General features: G+C 33.1%; 1 pseudogene; it reads left to right on the plus strand.

Annotated features, from left to right (window-relative positions):
- Window positions 1-202: 202 nt before the first annotated feature.
- LOC141506974 (phosphoglycerate mutase 1-like) lies at window positions 203-1000 on the plus strand (annotated as a pseudogene).
- The last annotated feature ends 15692 nt before the right edge of the window (window positions 1001-16692 follow it).

Genomic DNA, 16692 nt, shown 5'->3' on the forward strand with positions numbered 1-16692 from the left:
TTTGTATGCCTGATATTTATTTGTGCTTGTTTTTCCCCTGCACTATATTACAACTTCCATGGACAAGAATTTTCTTTTTCTTCTTTTTCCTTGTGTGTAATCATTGATTTTTAAAAGTAAAACTTGTATCAATGCCTTTTGATCCCATTTTATACTTATTTTCTGATTATACCTTCCTTTTCCCCCTACCCCAAGAAAGAAAATGAGTTTTCTCTTTAAAAAACTAAGTGATAGAGATTCTCAGTGTTCACTTGCCTGTCACAGATGTCCTCAGTACCACCTACCCAGAGCCTCTGGCCTGCCATGGCCTCCTATAAGATGGTCAGACTTGGAATCTGGAGAACTGCTTCAGCAACCACTAAGATGCACAACTGAGCAAGAGGATGAAAACCGGGCTGTCCAGGTGCTTCGAGACACAGGCTATGAATTTGATATCTGTTTCACCTTTGTCCAGAAGAGAGCCAATGACCAGATATGTCACTGGTCCTGGAAACTTGAAGCTTCAATGAGGGCACAATGGGGGTCCGACAGGCTTCAACATAGCAAAGAGAGCTACTAAGCATGGTGAGAGCCAGGTGAAGATCTGGCAGCGGTCCTCTGACATCTTTCCACTTCCAAAGGAGCTTGACCAAACTTTCTTACATCAACAAGGATCGTCTCTCCACAGATCTTACTAAGGATCAGCTGCCCTCTTGTGAGAGCTTGAAAAACACCACTTCCTGGGTTCTATCCTTCTGGAATGAGGAGATCATCCCTCTGGTCAAGGACAGGAAACAGGTTCTGATGGTAGCCCATGGCAATTGTCTTTCAAGGATTTTCATTCATCTTGAGAGTCTGTCTGAAGAATAAATCATGGCACTGAATCTGCCCATTAGCATTGCCATTATGTATGAGTTAGATAAGAATCTGAAACCCATCAAGTCCATGCAGTTCCTTAGAGATGAAGAGACCTTTTGCAAAGTCAGAGGCTGTGACAGCCCAGGGCAAGGTTAAGAAGTGAAAGTAGGCTACTCACACTCTACCAGCAGAGGCCAGGTCCTTCCTTTCTCATCTCCACCACACATCTCTCCCTAGCCTGTTCCAAACACTGACCATCTCCTCAGGTATCACAACACTAGTTGCAAGTGAGGGATCAATGTTTCTTCTTCTCATTTCTTCCTATTTTAAGCCAATTCCTTTCTCTGCTCTTGCCCCCCCCCCCCCCCAACCATAGTAGTCAGAATGCCTCCTGGTGGTTTGGCTCACTAAAGATCTAATTAGAGCTGACAAAGTAAGAAAAAGTGACAAAGTAAGAAAAGATCAATGTGGGGAGTTGATAGAAGCAATTGTTCCAATTATTCAGATGAGCCAGTTCTGCCACTAGGACAGCCTGCTTAGTGGCTTTTGAAAGAAGCTGCCTATAACCCAGGTTGACATTTAACAAATCATTAAATCTTGTTTGGAAGTGCCTTCCATAAAACAAGATAAATGAGTATGGGAGGTTGAGATCATTTTTACTTGTTGCATTTGCTTTATCAAAAGACCCTTTCAGACTGGTTATTAGTGACTTTTGAAATTAAACTGTTCCACTTGTTAGTCATTCAGAGATATCAAGCTGCATCAGAGGAAAGTTCCTTGATTTCATAGGGATAGAAGAATATATCCCACTCTATTTTATAGCCCCTACTCTTTTTGTGGCACTGAAATGCCCCAAGATTATGCTGATAGGTTTCAGTGTCCCATTGCATTCCTCCTCATATCCACCCCACCAGATCTTCATCAGTTTTGACATATCTGTACTAACCCCTTACCCCTCCCCTTTTTTGATGTTCACTGTAATAAAGGAATGATGTGCAATAACAAAAAAAATTTCATTTCTTATTTAAGCATCTTATTTGAACAGTATATTTTTTAACTAGAACTGTGTTTTACAAGAAACGAGCACTTACTACATGTTAGTTAAATTTAATTTAATATGTTGTATATGGATTCAAGGAATTGAATAAATAAGACGTCATAGTGCCTAAAATGTAACTCAACCTAAGACCTATCTCCCAAAATTCCTGAGTTGCACAAAACCAGACTAAAGTGGAATTCAGAAATATTTGATAAGATAAATTAAACATTATTAGATGATAGATAACCTTTATATGTTATTTTCAAAGTCAATATGTAAATTGCAAGGGATTATATATAGGTTAGTTAACCTTGTTTCTAGTATTCAATATTCCTCAATTCTAGATAGACAATTAGCCCTGGAGGAAAATGGGATATAGGTATGTTTTCACTATTATTATTTTATATGTGTTAAATATTCACTTCATACATTTGATCAAAAGTAATAAGATTTATGGGGGTGGTTTGGTGGCACAGTGGAGAGATCATCAGCCCTAGAGTCAGGAGTACCTGAGTTCAAGTCCTGCCTCAGACACTTAATAATTACCTAGCTGTGTGGCCTTGGGCAAGCCTAACCCCATTGCCTTGCAAAGAAAAAAAATTTTAAAAAATGTGATAAGATTTAGAGTTTAAAAGGATTGTCAAGGAGAATTTTTTTTTACAAATGAGGAAACTAAGCCTCAAAGATGTATAGTGACTACCAAAGCCAACAGCTATTACAAGTGAGAGCTCTTATTTGAATCCATTTGCTTAAGATAAAATGCTTTTTATTACACAAACGTCCTGAGGCAAAGCCCTTTTTTGTTTAATATTTTGGAGACAGGACTGGGTTGGTACAAATCACAACATAGGCAGAACACAAACATAAAGGAAGAAACAAACTATTGCAAAGGCAACATTTTGGCCAGTGATAAGACAGGGATCAGACCCTAGCACTAGCATAAAAACTTTGATTCTATACTCCCTATACCCTACAAGTAGAGCTCAAATAACCAAAATGAGCAAAAAAAGCTAAAAGAGCACTAGCCATAGAAAACTATTATACAGATAGAGATGATAAAAATATCACTTCAGAAGAAGAAAGAAGTGACAAATTATCTACAAGGGAAAACTCAAAGGAGTCTATGAATTGAACTCAAATCCAAAATTTCATAAAATAACTTAAAAAAAAATTTAAAGACCTAAAAAGAAATGAGAGTCAAAGAAATCAACTCCTTTAAAAGAAGAAATAACCAACTAAAAAAAGGAATACAACTTTTCTAAAACTCAAATTGACCAACTGGAAAGAGAAAAAACTCAGTAAAAAGTAAAATTAACCAACTGTAAAAGGAAAAACACAAAAGCTAACTGAAGAAAATAAAACCCTAAAATTTAGAATTCTACAAATAGAAACCAATGAATCTATGAGACACCAAGATTCTATCAAATAAATTTAAAAGGGGACAGCTAAGTACTACAGTTAATAGATCATTGGCCCTGGAAACAGGAGGACCTGAGTTCAGATCCAGGCTCAGACACTTATTAATTGCCTAACTATGTGACTCTGGCAAGTGACTTACTTCATTGCCTCTCAAAAACCAAAAAAAAAAATTAAAAGAATAAAAACAAAATAAAAATTCAAGGATTAGAGGGCCTGAAGTATATTTCAGGGGACAAAGGACCTTGGATTACAATCAAGAATATTCTATCCTGAAAATTTTAACATATTCTATCTGGGAAAAAGATGAGTGTTCAATGAAATATAGAATTCCCAACATTTCCTGATTGAAAAGATCAGAACTGAGCAGAGATCTTCAAATATAAGATTCAAGAGATGCATAAAATGGTAAACAGAATGAAAAATCCCAATAAACTATAGAATATTAAATTTAAAATACAATCTTTCAAGGGAAGATACCTTGAACAAACTTGAAGAGATTGTATTTAGAAGATATGGGTATGCTTGGTTCTTGTCCTTTGTTATCTGAGAAGATCAAAATGATATCACTCTCTGAATCAAATTTCAGTGCATCCAACGTGACTGATCAGACCAACAGAACTGCTATACAACAGGTGGACAGGGATAGACCAGGTGAATACCTGAGATGTTTACTCTAAACTAATGTATCCCCTCTTTCCTTTGAAATTCTTTAATTAGGCTTGTTCATAGATCTCAGCACTTTCTCTGATGAGGGCACCCTATGCTGTGTGGTCCTGTGACAGTGTCCCCCTTGCCTTACAATCAATGATAATGTTCCTAAGAGAGACCTTCTTGGTATCCTAGTATTTAGAGACTCCATAAATAATTAAATCAGAAATAACTTAACATTACTCGATTTTTAGAGATTTGTAGTACTACAGGGGCAGAGGATAGAATCTTAATTAGAAGGGTTGAACATAAAGAGAATAGGAAGTGATTTTATCTTATTTTAAATCATACCTTAATTAAAAAGGGTTTTAGGACCATGGTTGGGGTGCTAAAGGGATAGTGGGAAGAGATTGTACCTGATATTTGGGGAGGACTGTAGTTAGGGAGGCTATGATTGCAGTACTATGGAGACACAGAGAGAGAGTATACTTAGAGAGACTAGGCATGAAAACATCAAGAAGACACAAGCCATGTTTGATGTTTTGACTGAAACTAGAAGGATCATGCTTGGGGTTGGGTACTAGAAATGACTTATGAAATGGCTTGTCTTGGCATGATGCTTTGGCTTATGAGGATTGTGTGTCCATGGAAGGTACTTGAAAAGGAAGTAAGTTGTGATTCATGACACTTGAGAAGAGAAAGGAGAGAGGGTATTTAGTGACCATGAGGAAAGGCTGCTTATCAATCAATCAAGTAATCAATCAATCAACTTTTGAGAAAAGTACTTGTGTCAAGTCAGATAAAAGGAGTTTATTTTGACAAAAGGAATATAATTACAAGATAGTATTAAAGCGATAAAAACATAAAAGGATTCTCTTAGGAGAAGGCTAGGTATTAGTGGATAAATAAGAGCAGGTAAAGAGACACAAAGGTCTATTAAAGTAGAGAGAAAGAAGAGAGAATATGAATACTGAGTAAATCCTATTCAATAGATTTGGCCCAGAAAGGGAATAACATAATTTCTCAATTGGTTTAAAAATCTATGATACCCTACATGGAAACAGGAGGGAAAAAGGAAAGAAAATGAAAAAAGGGAACTGATAAAAGGGAAGTTGAGATTATAAGTAAAATTTAACTGAAAGCTAAAATTTAAAAGAAAAATTAAAGGGAAAAGGAGTAAAACATCGGGTTGGAGGAATAAAGGAAAGACAGGAGAAAAGTACAAAAGGATAAAGATAATATGGAGTGAATTAAGATTAATAAACTTAATTATAAATGTGAATTGGATCAACTCTGTTATAAAATAGAAGCAGATATTTTAAAAATGGATAAAAACCATAATCCTACAATATGTTGCTTACAAAAAACACATTTCAAGAAGAGAGATATAAAAACAGTAAAGGTAAAAGGTTGGAGCAAATATATCATGCTTCAGTGGAAGCAAAAAAATTAAATTATAGTGATTCTGTTCTCAGACAAAGGAAAAGCACAATAGATCTCTTTAACGAGATAAGAAAGGAAATTATATCTTCTTACAAGACATTATAGGCAATGAAGTTATATCATTATTAAACATATATGAACTTAGTTGTACAATTTCCAAATTCTTAGAGAAGTTGAATGAATTAAAAGAAGTACACAGCAAAATTTGAATAATGGGGGACATCAACCTTCTTCTCTCATAACTAGATAAATCTATTCATAAAATAAACAAGAAGGAAGTTAATAAGGTGAATTCAGTCTTAGAAAACTTAGAAATGATAGACCTCTGGAGAAACTTGAATGGGGGTAGAAATGAATATATCTTTTCCTCTGCATACTTTCCAGATCATGATGCAATGAAAATTATATATAATAAAGGGTCATAGATAAAGCAAAAGTTAATTGCAAAATAAATACCATAATTTTAAAGAATCAGTGGATCATAGAAATAATAATTTCAACCAAACAAAGGATAACAATGAAACATCATATCAAAATGTATGGGATGCAGCCAAAGCAATTTTTAGGGGAAATTTTATATCTCTAAATGCTTATTTGAATAAAATAAAGAGGAGATGAATGAACTAGGTATGCAACTAAAAAAGCTAGAATAGGAAGTTAAACATACCCAATTAAATATGAAATTAGAAATTTTAAAAAATCAAAGGAGAGATGCACAAAATTGAAAGCAAGAATATCATTGATATAATAAATGAGGCTAAAAGTTGATTTTATGAAAAAAAACAAAAAATAAACTTTTAATTAATCTGTTTTTTAAAAAAAGAAGAGAAGCAAATTACCAGTATCAAAAAATGAAGAGTGAACTCGCCACCAATGAGGATAATAAATAGATAATTTGGAGCTATTTTGTCCACATGCATGTCAATAAATTAAATCACCTGAGTGAAATGGATGAATGTTTACAAAAACTATAAACTACCCAGATTAATAGAAAAACTTAAATAATCCCATTTCAGAAGAAGAAATTGAAGAAACCAACAATAAACTACTAACAGTCTCTAGGTCCAGATGGATTTACAAGTGAATTCTACCAAACATTTAAGGAAAAGTTAATTCCAATTTTACATAAAATATTTTAAAAACAGAAGACAGAGTTCTGCCAAATTCCTTTTATGTTACCTATATTGAGCTGATGCTTAAATCAAGAACAAAAACAGACAAATTCGTAGACCAATCTCCCTAATGAACATTGATGCCCAAATCTTAAATAAAATTTTAGCAGAGACATGACAGCAAGTTGGTATTATGATAAGACACCATGATACTAGGAAGACTGGGATGATTCAATATTAGAAAAACACTCAACATAATTGAACATATCCATAATACAACCAACAAAAATCACATGATCTCAATAGATGCTAAAAAAGCCTTTGTCAAAATACAACATCCTTTCCTACAAAAACACTAGAGAACATAGGAATAAAAGTTTTCCTTAAAATAATCATTTTCTATCTAAACTGTCAACAAATGTTATATGTAATGGGGATAATCTAAGAGCATTTCCAGTAACATCAGAGACAAAATAAGGATGCCCATTATCACATTACTAGTCTCAATATAGTATTAGAAATGTTAGTTTTAGCAATAAGAGAAGAAAAAGAAATTGAAGGAATTAGAATTGGCAATGAGGAACCATAGCTTTCACTCTTTGTAGATGATATGAAAGTATACTTAGTCCATGACAATCATCTAAAAAATTTCTTGAAACAATTTACAAATTCAGCAAATATTCCCACATAAACCATCAGCATTTATATATAAGAACAAATCCCAAGGACAAGTGATAGAAAGAGAAATTCCATTTAACATCACTTCAGACAACATTGAATACTTGAGAATCTACCTCTCAAGACAAACCCATAAACTGTGTGAACACAATTTCAAAACATTTTTCAGAGAAATAAAATCATATTTAAATAACTGGGAAAATAGCACTTGCTTATACTTATGTGGAGCTAATGAAAATGATAATTCCACCTAAATTAAATTAGTTATTCAGTGTCATATCAATGATAATTCCAAATAACCATTTTACTGAGCTAGAAAAAATAGTAACAAAATTCCTCTGGAGCAACATAAGGTCAAGAATAACAAGGGAATTGTCGAAAAAAATGTAAAGGAAGGTGACCTTGCTTCACCTGATCTAAAACTGTTATAAAGCTGCAGTCATAAAAACTGCCTGGTTCTGGTTAAGAAATAGGATAATGGGCCACTTGATTAGGATACTACAAAAGAAACAGTAGTAAATGATATAATCAACTACTGTCTGACAAATCCAAAGACATTAAATTCTGGGATAAGCTTTCACTATTTAACAAAAACTATTGGGAATACTGGAAAATGATATAGCAAAAAACAGGTATTGATTTACATCTCATATCCTAACCAATATCCAAATGGGCACAGGATTTAGATCTAAAGGGCAATACCACAGACCAATTAACAGACCCAGGGGCAATTAGGTGGCACAAAGGATAGAGTCCTGGCCTTTGAGTCAGGAGGTAGTTCTAATGCAGCCTCAGACACTTGACTCTTAACTAGCTGTGTGACCTTAGTCAAGTCACTTAAATTTGATTGTCTCACATCCTGGACTATCTCCACTCATGCTGACTCATATCTGGCCACTGGATCCAGATGGCTCTGGAGGAGAAAGTGAGGCTGGTGACTTGACACAGAACCTCACTCAAACCAAATTCATGTACTTTTCATGGCATGATCTCCCTGATGTCATTGTCTTCTTTGAGAATGAGGGACAAAAATCATCATCATTACAGACCAAGAAATATACTGTCAGAGCTATCAAAAGGGGAGAAATCTATTATGTGAAAAGAAAAAGAGTACGTTATAAATTGCAAGATGGATGATTTTATTATAATATATTTAAAAGGTTTTGAACTATTAAAACCAAATCTTCTAAGATTTGAAGGATAACAAAACTGGGGGAAATTTTTCCTAACTAGACTTTCTGGTAAAGGTCTTCTTTCTAAAATACATAGAGAATAGAATCAAATTTATAAGGTCACAAGTTATTCCTCAAATGATAAATGATCAAAGGATATGAACAGGCTGTTTTCAATTGAAGAAATTAAAGCTATATATAATCATTTGAAAAAATGCTCCAAATCATTACTGATTGCAGAAATACAAATTGACTAAAATGACTAAAAGGGAAAATGATTAGTATTGGAGAAATTGTAGGAGGATTGAGACATCGATGCATTGTTGGTAGATTTATGGACTAATGCAACCATTCTGGAGAGCAATATGGAACTATGTCCAGTGAACAATAAGACTGATATACCCTTTGACCCAGCAATACCAATACTAAGACTTTATTCTGAATAAATCATTAAAAATGGGAAAGTCCCACATATTCCAAAACATTCTTAGTAGTTCTTTTTGTCATGGTAAAGATCTGGAAATTGAGGGGATGCCTATCAATTGGGGAATGACTCAACAAATTAGGGTATATGGAGTAACAGTGTTCTTTAAGAGGTCTCCAGGGAAGCATGGAAATAATTACAGGAATTGATGCTGATTGAAGGGAACAGAACCAAGAGAACATTGCATGCATTAGTAGTAACATTGTGAATTGATCAAATGTGATGAATACAGATCCTATTAGTAGTTCAGAGCCCTAGAACAAGCTTGGGAGACCTGTTATGGGCAATAATATTCACATCCAGATGAAGAAAAGCAAATCAAAACAAAACAAAAAATCCTACAGAATCTGAATGTAAAATATGTTCACTTTTTAAAAATTTCTCTTATATTTTTGTTCCTATCCTATGATTTTTCTTTCTTTTCCCTTCAATTCCTCATATAGAAGATGACTAATTTGCAAACAGGTTAAAAACAAATGAATATGTACAATGTTCACCACACTGTTCACTGCCAAGTGGTGGGGCATGAGTAGGATGGGTTGGAGGAAATTATGTAACTTTTAAATGTGCATAGGTATGTGAATGAATGTTGAAAAGCTTGCATAACATAATTGGAACTATAAAATAAAATATCACTTGGTTAAAAAACAATGGAGAATTACATTGAGTAATAAAGAGAATTTACAACTGAAAGAAGCTTATGCTGAACAGTCTGCATCAGAGGAAGCCCTCTGAAATATTGGACATGTACAAATGATATTATCTTAACATCAAAAAAAACTAGACAAATGTTTCTCCTTCAACGAAAGAAACTTTTGTCAGCGTCATAATCTCCTACCATCAAAACAAGGCCTCTTCCTTTTCCCTCCTTTTTCCACTCCCACTATCCCACTCACTTAACTGTAGGCTTTCCTCTTCCTAAAAGATCACAAGTATAGCTATCCCTTTATCACTTGCTCTTGCTTTGATCAGGATACATTACACTTTATCCTTTATCCTCCTCCTACTCTACTTTCTTCCATGTTCCCTTACATTGTGTCATTTAGTCTTCTGAGAAAAAAACAGGTTCATCCATGTATAGATTCTCTAAGGTTTAATCTGCCATGCTCCAGTAATTCCTTTCCATCATTACTTTTATCTGACTTCTGTTTTCACCCTTGTCTCCAAATGTCTCTGTAAATATTTAGTGAGCAGTCTCTTAATGGGCTTTCTGCTATAATTGTTCCTGCCACAGTCCTTGGTTATTGCATTTATTCATATCTCCTGCATTTCTACTGTTTTATATATTTTAAAAGTAAATTATCCCTTCAAGTCTAATTTTCTTTTAAACAATTTTTGAATGCCTCATTATTGTTGAACATTCATTATTTTTCTTTTATAACTAAGTTTACATTTATAGGGCAGATGATCTTGAGCATCATCTTGAGTGCTCTTGCTGTTTGCAACACATTTTTCTCTTCCCTCTTGCATGTTCTGATGGTTATAGAATCATCTTTTATTTTGCAAATTTTCTTTCCTTTCTGTTTCAATGTCTTGCTCCTGGTCCCTTGCTGAAATTAAATTTGAACAGTTTATGTCTTAGATTTGTCAGAACTGGTGTTTTATTTGTTTTCTTTTATTTTCTAGAGATGTCTTTGAGTTGTTTTCAATGGTACTATAGTTTCTGTGGTCAGAAAATCTGGGCAATTTTCTTTCATTATGGCATTTGATTTTTTTATGATGTCAAATTGTTTTGAGAGCCCTATGATCCCTAAATTGTCTCTGGGCATACTGATTTAAAGATAAAAAAAAATTTTGAAAAGAAAATATTTTTCTTTTAATGCTATTTCTTTTTATTCTTCTCTTCTGGATTGCCCTTCGGTTCTTGTTATTGCATTTCTTATCAGTTGTCTTCTTTTTTGTTTCTTTGGTGAAATTTATCATGATGAATTCAAGTTTTTTTTCTAATTTTTCAATTTTATCTGCTAGTCATAAATTCGATTCTCATAATTAAATTTCTCTTTTAAACAATTTTGAAACACTGTAATATTTCCATTATTTCTTCAAAATTCAAAAGTATTTTTGCCTAATCAGGGGACCTTTTTAAATAATTTTCCTTAGTTTTATAGTATTTATTTATAGGTGTTTGAATTTCTTTACTAGGTGTGGAGACCTTTTTTAAGATTGTATTTTTCAATCACATATGTAGATAGTTTTCATCATTCATATTTTATAAAATTTTCTCCATTCTACCCTTAATCCTCTCCCTAATGTAGCAAGTAATTTCATACAGACTAAGAATAGACAATTATATTGCACATATTACCATATTATTCATGCTATAAAAAGGAATCAGAAGAAATGGAAAAAATACAAGAAAGAAAAAAATAGAAAAGTGAAAATAGTTTGTTACATTCAGACTCCATGGTTCATTTTTGTGGATGTGGATGACTCCATCTTAAGTCTTTCAGAATTGTCTTTGATCACTGTAATGCTGAGAAAAACAATTAATAGTTGATCATCATAAAATGTTGATATTATTATCTATAGGTTCATTCAGCATCACTTTATTTCCAGTCTTTCCAGATTTTTCTGAAATCTGGAAAGCTATATTTCTTTCTTCTGAGAATGTTTTCCCTGCTTGTTTATCTGCTTATGCTAAAGTTCTTAGAGTTTTTCTTATTCTTGGTAACTCTGGTAATTTGTATTTTTTCCCTTTATTCCTTTTGTTGCTCTTTTCTTTTTATTCCCTCTCCTCCAATAATGGTTTTCCCAGGTATAGGATCTTATATCATCTCAGCTGGCTCTGATGTTTGGAAATTTATGATTGACCCATCTAGATCTATGCCATTTGTGATTTTTGGGAAGGCAGATTTATACTGTATGATAGGCTCTTTCACTCAGGCTTAATGAAATTGCTATATACCTTCTTTATACACATTGTGTCTTGTTCTATTCCCTCTGCTCCTCAGTTCTTTCTGTCCAAGTCATACAGAGTCATGACACATTCCATCTACCATGGACCGGGCAAATTTCTGCAGGTTGAAGTTTGGATCTTTGCAGCCCTGGGAGGATCTAGTGGATAAGACTGAGTTCTATTATAAACTCAGGCATTTCTTCTCTCTAGTTCCCACTAACTCTTCTTTTGTGCAGAGCTCTATTATAACACAAAACATTACTATGATTTTAGTTATTAAAGTGTGGAACATTTTAGAAGAATCTAGGTCTGATGTATGGTTTTGTTATAAACTAGTAGGTCAGCTCTGCTAGTCTAACCTTCCTACATGAAGTTCTGTGGGAAGAGCTAAGAGACCTAAAGTTAGTTATTCCATGGGACTTTTATCCTTTGCTTTCTCAGAATCCTTATCAAGGAGCTAGTTAAAATAGCTTTATCTGCTACAAAATTTCTATTTTGGAAATGTTTATCAGATCGTGAGAATCAGAGAAAATGTCTAGATCTCCATTTTGTTAGTAATATAAAATTGAATTAATTAGTAATGAAAATAATTAATTAATTCAAAAATTAAATTAAAAATTAATTAACATTAAATCTAAATGATATCTTCTATCATTGTAGACAGTTGCTCTTTAGTGTGATTTCTAGTGGAATCAAACCACTTATAACAATGGTGATGATGATGGTGAAGTTAATAATGTAGGTGGAGATAATTTGTTATATTTTTGATAATAATCACCATAACTATTTCATTAGAAATAATTTGGAATAATATGAATACAACAAAGGGAGGATACAACTCCAGTTCCCTTGGTTTTTACATTTTGAAAAAGAAGTAGAATATAAGAATGCATAATGCAATGCACAGAAGAACTAAAATATGCAACAGTAATCATAAATCTCTATATCTTTTTATGGAATAAGAAACTTAGAAAATTGACACTACACTAAAGAAAGTGATAATCTTCTTTTGTGGTGAGAGTACTAGATTAGGAGTCAGGGATAATTAAGTCCAAATCCTGCCTCTAATTTTCTATGGCTTTGTGACCCTGAGCAACTCATTTAGAGTTTCTTAACCTCAGTTTCCTCACATATAAAATCAATATAATAGCACCTAACTCAGAAGTCTGTTGTGAATAACAAAGATTATATATTATGTAAAGCACTGTGGAAACCTTGAGGTAATATATACATAATAGTTATTGTGGCTTTTTTTTATCTTTCTGCATTTAGTCATTAGCTTGGAAAAGTTCATGTAATCCTAGAGTCTAACCAGGTCAGAATATACTAACTGGCATTGAATTGGATAGGTCATATTTTTGAAAGGAGTACATTGAAGGAAATGTTTAATTTTTGAGAATACAATAGTACAATTACCTTCACTAAATTCCCAGAGATCGGATCAGTATAAAGATGTGGAATATCAATAAGTTTAGTATATTTCAACTGATATGCCTAGGTGTAATAGAATGTTTAGACTTCAAGATAATTCTGGAAGTCCAGCCTTAATAGTGAGGAAAAATGTGGGAAAAAGGAAATGATACAAATATATTTTCTCCATTTAAAATTAATATAAATTTCAATTTATTGACAAAAATTTCAAAACATTAGTCAATAAATACTTATCAGGAAACTACCATGAACCAGGCATTATGCAAAGCTCTGGGGATAAAAATATAGAAATGAAGCAATCTCTGAATTTAAGAAGCTTATATGAAGCTTGTCCATGTGGGAACAGAATCAAGTTATGAACAAATAATACATAATGATTGGGTGGAGAGTGCTGATATCCAGGGGAATGAACAAAAGTATCTCAAAGGAGATGGCATTTGAGATTAAGTACCAAGCTCATCAAGAGGCAGAGGTAAGAAGAAAACACATTTCAAGCACAGCTTAGGGTGGAGGGATTAGTAATTTCATTTTTATATTTCTGTATACATGCATCATTTTACTCCCAGTGTTGTTTCAAAATCACTCAAAACACAAGTTTTTTATATTGAAATTTTGAATTAAAATATGTTTTTATTCCTCTTTCAGAACATGACTAATATGGAAATATGTTAAACATGATTTTAGATGTACAACCTTTATCAGATTGTTCACCACTATGGGTAAGAGGAAGAGAAGGAAGAGTTATAGAAAAATACAGAACTCATAAACTTGCAAATGAATTATTGCTGGAAACTATCTTTGCAAGTTATTGGAAAAATTATATAAAATTTCAATACAAAAATGTTGTTTTATATAACTATAACAATTTCTAAACTTGATTAATATTAATACTCTAATTTTAGTGTTTTCTTATTGATGTAATTAAAAAGGATAAGCATGAAACTGACTTTCACTATTAATTGTCCCTACATTTCATGAAAAACTACTCTTTCCATTATTGGGATTAGTATTGTAACTTGGGAAGAGCTGGATCTTTCAGGTTACCCCTGCTACTATTCTTCCCATTTGGAATTCCTGGTGGATCATAAAGGTAAAATCTGACCACATTTCAAACTATGATTATGAAAATAGAGTTTCTTTTAAAGGTAATGCTTAAAAATTTGGGGGGATTATTGATATATAAATTATTTTAATATCTTAGAAATATAACTGGGTAAAATTTAAAAGCAAAGCAAAATATGATTGAGAACACATAAAATCAACTACTTCTCAAAACAAAAACATGAAGAAGAGATATAAAGGTGGTGAGATTTATGGTCAAGAGCATAAAAAGCAAAGAGAAACATTTGAATAACACTTCCCTTACTCCAGAATACTTCAAAGAATGAAAAGTAGTCTATGTTGCAAGGAAGTACTATTATAATTGATATGATTATTTTTATTTTAGCAGTACTATGAATGAAATACTGCTAGCATATTGATCAATTTGCATAATAGTATTAATATGTGATATAAGTTCATAATAACCACTGAACCATATCAATTTAAGATCTGCAAAGTACTTCATAATTGTCTTCCCATTTAACCCTGGCAACAATCCTCTGAAGAAGGTGTGATCATTATTACACTTTTACAGATGAGGAAAGTGAGACTGAAAAAAGGAAGTTATTGGCCTAGCATTTTATCTCCTATGCCTCCCAACTGCCTCAATCTCAGTAGATATATAAAGAATTTGTCTATTGGTTAAAAATTCAATAAAAGAAATAGAAAATGTCAATCAAAATCACAACCAAATCCATTACCACCACAAAAAGCAACACAGTGGCCACTATCTAGTAAACAATTAATGCTTGTTTCTATCTTTACAACCACACTGAATATAGAAATTATGAAAAAAAAGATAGAGCAATGAGATCTGAGTTTGCAGGTCAAGAAAGCAAGAAATTGCAAAAAAGTAACAGGCTCAAGATTTCATAGTAACTTACCCTGATCCTTATGGGTCATTCAGCTTCACTCTGCCACTAATCTCTATGCTTCATTCAGCAGAAATTGTTCTACTGTGCTTTGGGACCCAATCAATAATCACTCTGCTGTCGTTTAAATTCTATGTCAGTGCTCTGTCCCTGTCTCTGTCATTCACACATTATCTTGAGTACCAAGAATGGAGGGAAAGGCAGCAGAGGGTTGATGTTTAGGCTAGAACATGTTTTTGATATAATATCAAACTGTTTTCAAATGGAAACTGCCCACTTGATTATTCCCTCTCTTTCATCTTCTATCACTACTAGCCATTGATTATTTCTCGGGCCAAATCTCCCAAATCTTTGGAAACAATAGCACTAAATTTAACTTGACCGTATCATTTTCTCAAGTTCACCTACTTTTCACAGACTCCTAGAAAGAATTCTCTATATTATTTCCACTAAAACCTCAATGTTTTGCCATTGTTTTCTTTGTTAGTTGGGAGAAACTGCTTTATTAAAGAATAAGTCCAACTGTCAAGTTTCCCAGCACTTATTCTCTTTAATCTCTCTGCACCTGCTGACAATATTCAACATATTGTCTTCCATCAATATTCTTTCTCCTTTCATTGTTATGGCATTGTTCTCTAATCTCTAATGTGATCCTATTACATATAAACTTTATTGCTTTTTTTCTTTTTTAATCTTGTTTGGTGAGTGCCATCATCTTCCAAATTTCTGATTTGGGGCCTCTTTTCTATTATTCCTACATGAGGTGATTGATGAACTTATGTGGCTTCCAATAGTATCTCTATTAGATGATTCAATATCTATCCCTAATCTCTGTCATTAGGCTGATTAATATTTTATAAATATTTTAACCCAACATGCACAAGTAACAATTATATATTCCATCAGTCTTCTCTATACCTCTTAAGTGCAAAACCACTTTTCTAATTTTGAAGGTTCTCAACAATGGAGTCTGTCATCTTCCTCAACTCCAAATCTGATTAATCTGTTCACAGTATCTCAATTATAACTTCAACTTATCTCTTCCTTTCATCCTCTTTCCTCCATTCTTATAGATATTACTCTAGCTCCATCTCAACTACTACATGAATTGTCATTATAGACTCTTAACTCATCTCTCTATTGTTTTCTCCCTTTTCAATTCATCCTCCACAAAGCTCCCAAATTGAAAATTCTCAACTCTTATCCAGTTATGCTACACATCTTCTCAAAAAAATTTAATAGTTTCATAGGATTCTAAAGTCTGCATCTTACCTACATCTACAACTGGATGGCAAAGTAAATACAGCATTGGGCCTAGATTCAGGAAGACATGAGTTCAAATACTGCCTCAGAAACTAACCATGGAATTCTGGGTAAGTTGTGCAACATTTATTCTAACTTAATTTTCTCAAACATAAAATAGGGATTATAATAGCTCCTATCTCCAAGGCTTATTGTGAGGATCAAGTGAGATAGCATTTATAAAATGTCTAGAAAATAGAAGAAGCTAAATGAATGCTTGCTTCTTTATCTGACTAAATTATCTTAGTAACTTGTTTA

This window comes from Macrotis lagotis, chromosome 1 (genome assembly GCF_037893015.1).
Source record: "Macrotis lagotis isolate mMagLag1 chromosome 1, bilby.v1.9.chrom.fasta, whole genome shotgun sequence".
Lineage (NCBI taxonomy): Eukaryota > Metazoa > Chordata > Mammalia > Peramelemorphia > Peramelidae > Macrotis > Macrotis lagotis.